General features: G+C 41.2%; 1 long non-coding RNA gene across 1 annotated transcript; it reads left to right on the forward strand.

The window, feature by feature from the left end:
* The first annotated feature begins 541 nt into the window (after positions 1–541).
* Positions 542–7917, forward strand: LOC139357324 (uncharacterized). The gene is made up of 3 exons (XR_011610296.1): positions 542–576; positions 892–1098; positions 7826–7917. It is a non-coding gene; the product is annotated as an uncharacterized lncRNA (long non-coding RNA).
* The last annotated feature ends 442 nt before the right edge of the window (positions 7918–8359 follow it).

An 8359-nucleotide genomic window follows, 5' to 3' on the forward strand; every position in this document is an offset into this window, starting at 1 on the left:
AACTGCAACATGTATTCACTGGTAACAATGCAGGATAAGTTGCTGGTAGTCTAAAAGAATTGGTACAATTTAGTGAACCCCTTGAGACCAAGGTTGTGTGTATGTGTGCATGTGTGTATGTGCACACGTGTGTGTGTGCATGTGTGTGCAAAGGAGCTGGGTAGGGAGTGTTATGTACCTCTTGACTCTGGACACTTGACTTGTAGAAGCAGAAAAGAGTACATGCTAAGAGAAAGGGCTTTTTGCACTGTGAAGGAAAGGAAACCAAATATTAAATTATTGTTGTAACTGAGAAATGGCCCCTAGATATTTTGAGTAGATGAATTTTTTAGCCACTCCTTTCAAATAATAATTTATAGCTCTTCTTTTTTTCCTGTACTCATTTTTATTAGGGTTCTGCTTTCAACATTTCAAACACAATAATGAAGTTAAGAGTCACTGTTATTAGCTTCCAATGGCCTTGCGAAATCTGCTTCTATGATGGAGGTGATGATGGCCGACTTGGCAAGAAGCTGCGGGGTTATGCTCAAACCTTCAAAAACAGACCGGGGCTGAGGCCATAGACAGACGGCACAGGTGAGAGGAAGCATAAATTCTACAGCTTAGCCGCTCTGACTCCACTTGGCCTGAATGGGCCTCCGTCTGTGGAGGGGTCTGAGGCCCCTTGGGCTGGCGGATTTATGTCAGCGAAAGCAGTGTAGTAGAAAGAGATTAAGAACACTTTCAAAGGGTGCTTGAGTGGGTTGCTCCTCCATCTGAGCAGCCTGGGACACAGAGTTCAGTCTGTGAGGACCTGGGTTGGTGCCAGCAAAGGGAGTAGGGCAGGCCTGAGGAATGGAAGGTCACTGGCAAATTGGGTGTTGTGATAATTATATTCTTGTTTCCTTGAAGGTACCAGCGTCCTTGATTTTCCAGCTTCAAAGTGAACTGCCTCTGAAGTTGGGGGACATTCACACCTGCTTTGCTGCAGTTGATTTCTGCCTTCCTGGCTGCAGACTCAACAAGAAAATACATCTGTTGACATTTTCAAGGCCATATTCATAAACCAGGCATGGGAAGTTTCTCTTCCACCTTTTCTTTCTAAGGGAAAATAACAAGGTTTTTGTGTTCAGTGAGAATTCAACAATGAATCCAATTTAATGTTTTTACCTTAAATTCAGATGCTTTACGAGTCAGGTACTCTAAATCATCACCACCACCACTCTTACTTTCTTTCCCTCCAATTCTCACCTCCTCGCTAAAAGGACAATCAGAGGACCAGGTCTAGTAATCACTAGAAGTGTCAGTGTACAATATACCTGGAATGGCTTTTTCCTTTATTTTTCCTATCTCATTCATCTCCAGAGAAGCTGTGCCAACAGTGGTTAAGAAGTGTAAGCACAGCTCTGCCTTTCATATGTTCCCTAAAGCACTTAGCTTCCTATGATACCTGGAGAGAGGGCCTTGTGTGTCTACTGGGTGCAATGAATATGATCTAAAAGTGGAATTTCCCCCAGCTAAACACATATATTTGCTGCCTCCCCGCCCCAACTTCTCACTGGTCATCTGAACCCTCCCATCATTAAATGGGCAAATTTAAAACCATATTTTCATGTAAGAATTCCATTTGCTACAGATCAAATGACTGGTTTCTGACACTTAAAACCTTCCCAAGAAGTAAACTGGATATTATGCATAGGTTCCTGGATCCTGTCCTCTGATGTTTTTCTGCTGTTGCTATCAGTTTTATAGACTACACTTTTCTTCCTAGGCACAAGCAGGTTCTGGTCAAAACCTAGAAATTGGAGAGAGGGAAATATTCTCAATTTTTCTGCCTAGTTCTTGTTCTGACCATGACAGTGATAAATAGTGATTTCGTATACAAAATATTTCCAAATTATGTTTGACTTTTACTCTGAGATTGTATGAACAGACACTATTATATTGATAAATTCCAAATTTAGTGACATAAATAAAGTGTTTTCACATTGAAAGAAGACTTGCGACCAGGCGTGGTGGCTCATGCCTATAATCCCAGCACTTTGGGAGGCCAAGGCAGTCGGATCACCTGAGGTCAGGAGTTCAAGACCAGCCTGGCCAACATGGTGAAACCCCGTCTCTACTAAAAACACAAAAATTAGCTGGGCATGGTGGCAGCCACCTGTAATACCAGCTACTTGGGAGGCTGATGCAGGAGAATCATTTCAACCTGGAGGCAGAGTTTGCAGTGAGCCAAGATCGTGCCACTGCATTCCAATGGGGGCAACAGAGCAAGACTTCATCTCAAAATAAAAAAAAAGAAGACTCACAGCCAAGTGTGGTGGCTCACACCTGTAATCCCAGCACTTTGGGAGGCGGAGGCGGGCAGATCACCTGACGTCAGGAATTTGAGACCAGCCTGGCCAACATGGTGAAACCCTGTTTCTACTAAAAATGGAAAAATTAGCCCGGTGTGATGACGCATGCTTGTAATCCCAGCTACTCAGGAGGCTGAGGCACAAGAATCACTTGAACCCAGGAGGCAGAGGTTGCAGTGAGCCGAGATCACACCACTGCACTGCAACCTGAGCAACAGAGCAAGACTCCGTCTCAAAAAAAAAAAAAAAAAAAAAAGAAAAAAGAAAAAGAGAAAGAAGTCTCACCTCTACCTCTGTCTCTCTTTCCTTTCTCTCTCCTCTCTTTCCTTTCTCTCAATTTTTCTGAGAGTTTTCCACTGCCTAGAATCAAGGGTAATGACTGCCATGACGCCTAGATGGGAACAAAAGCTCTATCCTCCCAAATCAGCTCCTGTCTGTCACCTGGGACCCCAGCATTCTGAACTCTTACCTATGATTTAATGAGAGGCCCAGTGGTGCAGCCCAGGTGCTGTGTCTCAGACCCTCGCCAATTGCCAAGGGAACATTTAATCTGTTGACTTTATTCAGTTATGCTAGTCTGGCAAACATACCTGGAGCTGTAAATTATTTAAATGATTAATTTATTTGGTGTAGAAGGCACTCTCTTATACCCTAGCTGTCTAATAGCAAAAGATAAAAAACCACTTCGTTTGCAAATCATAAAAACCTTAACAGACTTGTGGCTTAAGCAGTAAAAGAGATCTCTCTGACCTTAAAAGTATAACAGGGGTCCAAACCAGCATTGTTAACACATTTTTTCTATGTGAGAAAAATTATGATATAAAACTGCCTGGACTAAAAGGGGAATGGGAAACGAACACCTTCTACCGGCTGCCAATGGACAACCAGTTTAAAGGGAGCAGAAGGGAAGTTGTTGCCTTGTTTTAAAGCTACTTCTGAAATAAGGTGACATTACCGGGCTTTTGTTTATCATCATCCAAATTTTTTTTTTTTTTTACTTTTTCTTCACCAATGAGATGCAGCAGAGTTTTAACTATGAACACTGGCTCTGCAGTCTGGCTGCCTGAGTTTGAATTCTTGACTACATCTGATTGGCTGTGTGAACTTGGGGAAGCTACTTAACTTCTCTGTACTTGTTTCTCATCTGCAAAATAGGGATATTATCTTCTTCACACTTCTTCTTGGGTAGTAAAGTACTTAAAACAATGCATGACACATGATAAATGTGAAGTATGCCTCAATGCATGCTAACTTATTGTTATGAATCATCTACCGTGTGCTTTGGAGTGATTTCCTTATAATAAAAAATGCTATGAGGTAGTTATTGTTATTCCCATTTTATTGAAGAAGGAATTTACTTCAAGCCCCACAGCTAGAAGTAAGCAGAGGTTAATTTGGAACTCAGGTCTGTACGTCTCTGTAGCAGGTCCGGATCCTCAGGAAGCAGACTGTGAGACAGAGATCTCTGTGCAGGGAGTTCAGTGGGGAGTGCTCCGGGTAACACCTGTGGCCGGAGGGAAACGCTGAGCTGCAATGTGGTGGGAGTGGCCACAATGAAGGCCTCGGCCTACCTTGTAGGAGCTCTGGCACGGGCGTTACCCTTCAGAGTTGGACCCACTGGGACAAGAGGCCTGCGGTTAACCAACTCTTCCATGGAATCTTCAGTCCTTGGATGTAGGCTGCCTCAGAAGGGTATGTGGCTTTGGGCAAAGCAGCTCCTTTCAGCCAACAGCTAGCTCCAGCGAGGCTCTTAACTGCCAAGGCTCCCAGCAGCTGCAGGCACAGTGCTTCAGTCTCACAGGGGAATGTGAGCAGCATATCACAAGGTCCACATCCCGCTGCAGCTTAGGAGGAAGGTGTTCAAAGTAAGCTCATGGACCAAGTAGGGTGTGATCACTGCTCTTTTTGTCCTGAATCTCTCAGACTCCACTATGTCAGGCAGTCTAGGAAGCACATGGATGGTCTACTGTTTCTGTAAACTACAGAAAGTGCGTGACTCACGTCTGTAATCCCACCAGTTTGGGAGGCCAAGGCGGGTGGATCTCAAGGTCAGGAGATCGAGACCATCCTGGTTAACATGGTGAAACCCCGTCTCTACAAAAAACACAAAAATTAGCTGGGCATGGTGGTGCATGCTTGTAAGCCCAGCTACTTGGGAGGCTGAGGCAGGAGAATCGCTCGAACTCGGGAGGTGGAGGTTGCAGTGAGCCGAGATCACGCCACTGCAATCCAGCCTGGCAACAGAGCAAGACTCTGTCAAAAAAAAAAAAAAAAGAAAAAAAAAAAAGTGCTTGGTGACTTGAAATAGGCACAGCAGCTGCTAACCAACACCAAAGACAAGTAAATTGCCGGCAGACCCTGGATGCCACAGTTCATATTCTCTTCATAGCTGATGCTTGGTCATTTACAAAATACTTACATAGCCCAAGTTTAAAAAAATTCAATCTCTATAGTATTTTTTATGGCATGTGTCATAATCTATAGACTAGAATCACAGAATTTTAAGACTGGAAGGAGACTGAGAGATCTAACCCCTTCATTTGAGTCGGGGTGGAGGGGAGCGATTTAGTCAAGGTCACACAGCAAGTTAATAGTTACACACAATGGGATTGGGATCATAAGCATGAAAATTGATATCTCAAGTAGAGGTTAGCTGTTTGCCAACTGCAAAGAAATTATAAAAACAAATTCTTGGCTGAAAACTTGAAAGGATAGGTTTGGAATGTTATCTTAATGCACATTACAATCTTGAAGTTTCTTGTCATATCCAAGATAAAGTACTGTGTTTATATTTTATTCATTTCCATGCAAAATGGCTTCTAAAATGAAATGCCAAGAATTCTCACTGACATGGTGTGGTTTGCATTTCCTTGACTATATTTTGTTTCTCTTTGACAGGAAGATATTTTTATGATTAAAATACTCTTCTACTCTTAGTACTATAGTTTTTCCCCATATATTTGATCCAATTATATAAATACTGTATAGTGTTGGAAATCTTTAAAGAACCTATTTCAGATTTGAGAGTAAAGTCTTATCTTTGAAATACTTTCAGAAAACACATCAGACATATGGAGCTGTCGGGTTTAAAACAGTACCACCAATTTTATAGTTACTTATTATCTAAAGTGCAATATTCTCTGGCATATAGATATATCCATAACCTTGAAGATCAGTTCTCAGCCAAAAAAATAAAAGCTTTTAATGTTTCATTACCTCCTTTGTACACTACCTGGCTGGAGTTAGAGACATTTAAAAATCCCATATGACTGTTCAGCTGTTCCAAAGCTGTTAACCCTTATATTTCCAGCAGAAAATCTACTGGACAATATTCAATTAATTATTAACAACAGTAGTAGTTTAATATTGGAGCTCAGAGCTCAGGCGTGGGAGACATACTGCCTGTGGTCAAAGCCCAGCTTCACCAGCTGTGTGACTTTGGGCAAGTTATTTAACTTCTACAAAATGGAAATGGTATTATCACTTGTGAGGTAATATTACATGCAAAATGCTTAGAACAGAGCCTGCCCAGTAGCTCTCAGTTGATGCTCTATCATTAGAATTTGCTTTCTAAATTGTAGAGGACTGAATCTTTACAAAGAAAGTTAAAGATGAAATTTAAAAACTAGATGCACCTAAGAGATCACGTTAAATTTTTTATTCTTACAATGGAACTCTTTGGTGAAACAGAATGATAAACCTAGATAGACCGTAAGTTTAGATTCTAAAGCTTCATGTCACAACTTGAAACACATAATGAATGACATGGCAAATTACCAGTTTTTAACCTGAAGAAATTTCGTTCTGGAAATCAAAATGGTGTTCTGATTGTGGGCTGTAGAAAATTATTCTCAACTGGCAGCTCCATGAAGCAGTAACTATGCCAAGCTTGCTCACCACTATATGCCCAGCCTTTTGCACACTGCCATATAGTAGGAGTTTAATATATGCGAAATCACTGAATGACTGAATGTAAGAGGCAAGCCCCTTTAATTCATGGAATTTCAGAGTCAGAAGGGGCTGCCTGTTGCTGATATCACAAATAAGGAACCCGAGAACAAATGACTTAAAACTAACTATGTGGTTAGCTGGTAACAGACCCAGAATCCAAGGTGCTGACACCCAGCCTTGGACACTTTCAACTAAGTCATTGCCTTCTATAGTATTTGTTACTCCCAAAGTAATCCCAGCACTTTGGGAGGCCAAGCGGGGTGGATCACCTGAGGTCAGAAGTTCAAGACAAGGCTGGCCAACATGGTGAAACCCTGTCTCTACTAAAAATACAAAAATTAGCTGGGCGTGGTGGTGGGCATCATAATCCTAGTTACTCAGGAGGCTTAGGCAGGAGAATCACTTGAACCTGAGAGGTGGAGGTTGCAGTGAGCTGAGATCACGCCATTGCACTCCAGCCTGGACAACAAGAGCAAAACTCTGTCTCAAAAAAAACAAACAAAAAAAAGAATTACTAGAATTTTAATAGATGTGCATTCCAAAAAAGGAAGAAAAGTACCAGCAAAGATAGTGAGGTAGGAAAGAATGTTTGCAGAAAAGCAAGTCGTTCTGTTTTGCTCTGCAAATACAGTATTAATGGCCAAAAAAAGAACAGAAAGTTAAATGGCAACTATACCATGGAGAGCTCTAAATGCCAGGGGGCAACTTCATTCAGTAGTGAATACAAGGTCATTGAACATTTTTTATTTTTCAGCCGGAAGGTAACATAAATTCAATTCAGCCTTTACTGAATATATACCATGTACCAGGTACTATGTTAGGCATTAGGGATACAAAAATGAGTAAAATGCAGTCCATGCCTTCAAGCAGCTTACAGTTTAGTAACATAATTACAAATATACCTACGAAGACTGATTTAGATTATAGTGGGAAGACCAGGCACCAATGTGAATAAACCAACTTGGAGGCTACTGTCCAGGGAGGAGCTCAGGAGGGCCAGAACCAGATGACTAATAGTAGAGATGAAAAGGAAGGAGTGGATTGAGAGGTCTTATGGAGGTCAAGCCTGTAGAATGTTCCAATTATCCAGATATGGGAAACAAGGGAAAGGAAAGAACCAGGGATCTTATGAAGATTGTAAACATGAAGGTGACGGAGAATGGTGCCATTAATAGAAATATCAGAAAGAGCACTTGATGTGAGGGAAAAGATGATATCTTTGGTTGTATATACATTGAATTTGAGATTCCATGAGTACGGTTGTCCTTCGGTATCTACAGGGGATTGATTCCACAACCCACAGCAGATACCAAAATCCTTTATATATCAAAGTCCCTTATATAAAATGGCATCTTATTTGCATATAACTTAGGCACATCCTCCCATATACCTTAAATCATCTCTAGATTACTTACAATACCTAATACAATGTAAATGCTATATAAATAATTGTTACATTGCATTTTTAAAAAATTGTATTATTTTAAATTGTCATAGTTTTTTATTTTTTATTTTTTCCAAATATCTTTGATCCGCAGTTGGTTGAATCCACAAATGCAGATCCCAGGGATAGAGAGAGCTGACTGTATATCCAGTTGGAAGCATCCAGCAATGAGTTGAATATATGACAACAGAATTCATGGAAGAAGTCAGAAATCAGAGTCCTTGCACAGCAGTAATTGTTTACACCATTTACAGAAGATAAGATTGCAGAGGGAGCTACAAAATCATTTTTTTTTTTTAAATTGCAAGATGAATCAACTGGGTGCGGTGGTTCAAGCCTATAATCCTAGCACTTTGGGAGGCTGACGTCAGGAGTTCAAGACTAGCCTGGGCAAGAAAGCAAGACCCCTGTCTCAAAAAAAAAAAAAAAAAAAAAGGAAAGAAATTAGCTGGGTGTGATGGAATGTACTTGTAGTCCTAGCCACTAGGGAGGTTAAGGCTGAGGCAGCAGGATCACTTGACCCCAGGAGTTTCAGGCTGCACTGAGCCATGATCAGCCACTGCACTCTCACCTGGGCGGCAGAGTGAGACCCTGTCTCAAAAAGCAAAAAAGGAAGGAAAATTTAAAA

The sequence above is a fragment of the Macaca nemestrina genome, chromosome 12 (genome assembly GCF_043159975.1).
Source record: "Macaca nemestrina isolate mMacNem1 chromosome 12, mMacNem.hap1, whole genome shotgun sequence".
In the NCBI taxonomy this organism is placed as follows: Eukaryota; Metazoa; Chordata; class Mammalia; order Primates; family Cercopithecidae; genus Macaca; species Macaca nemestrina.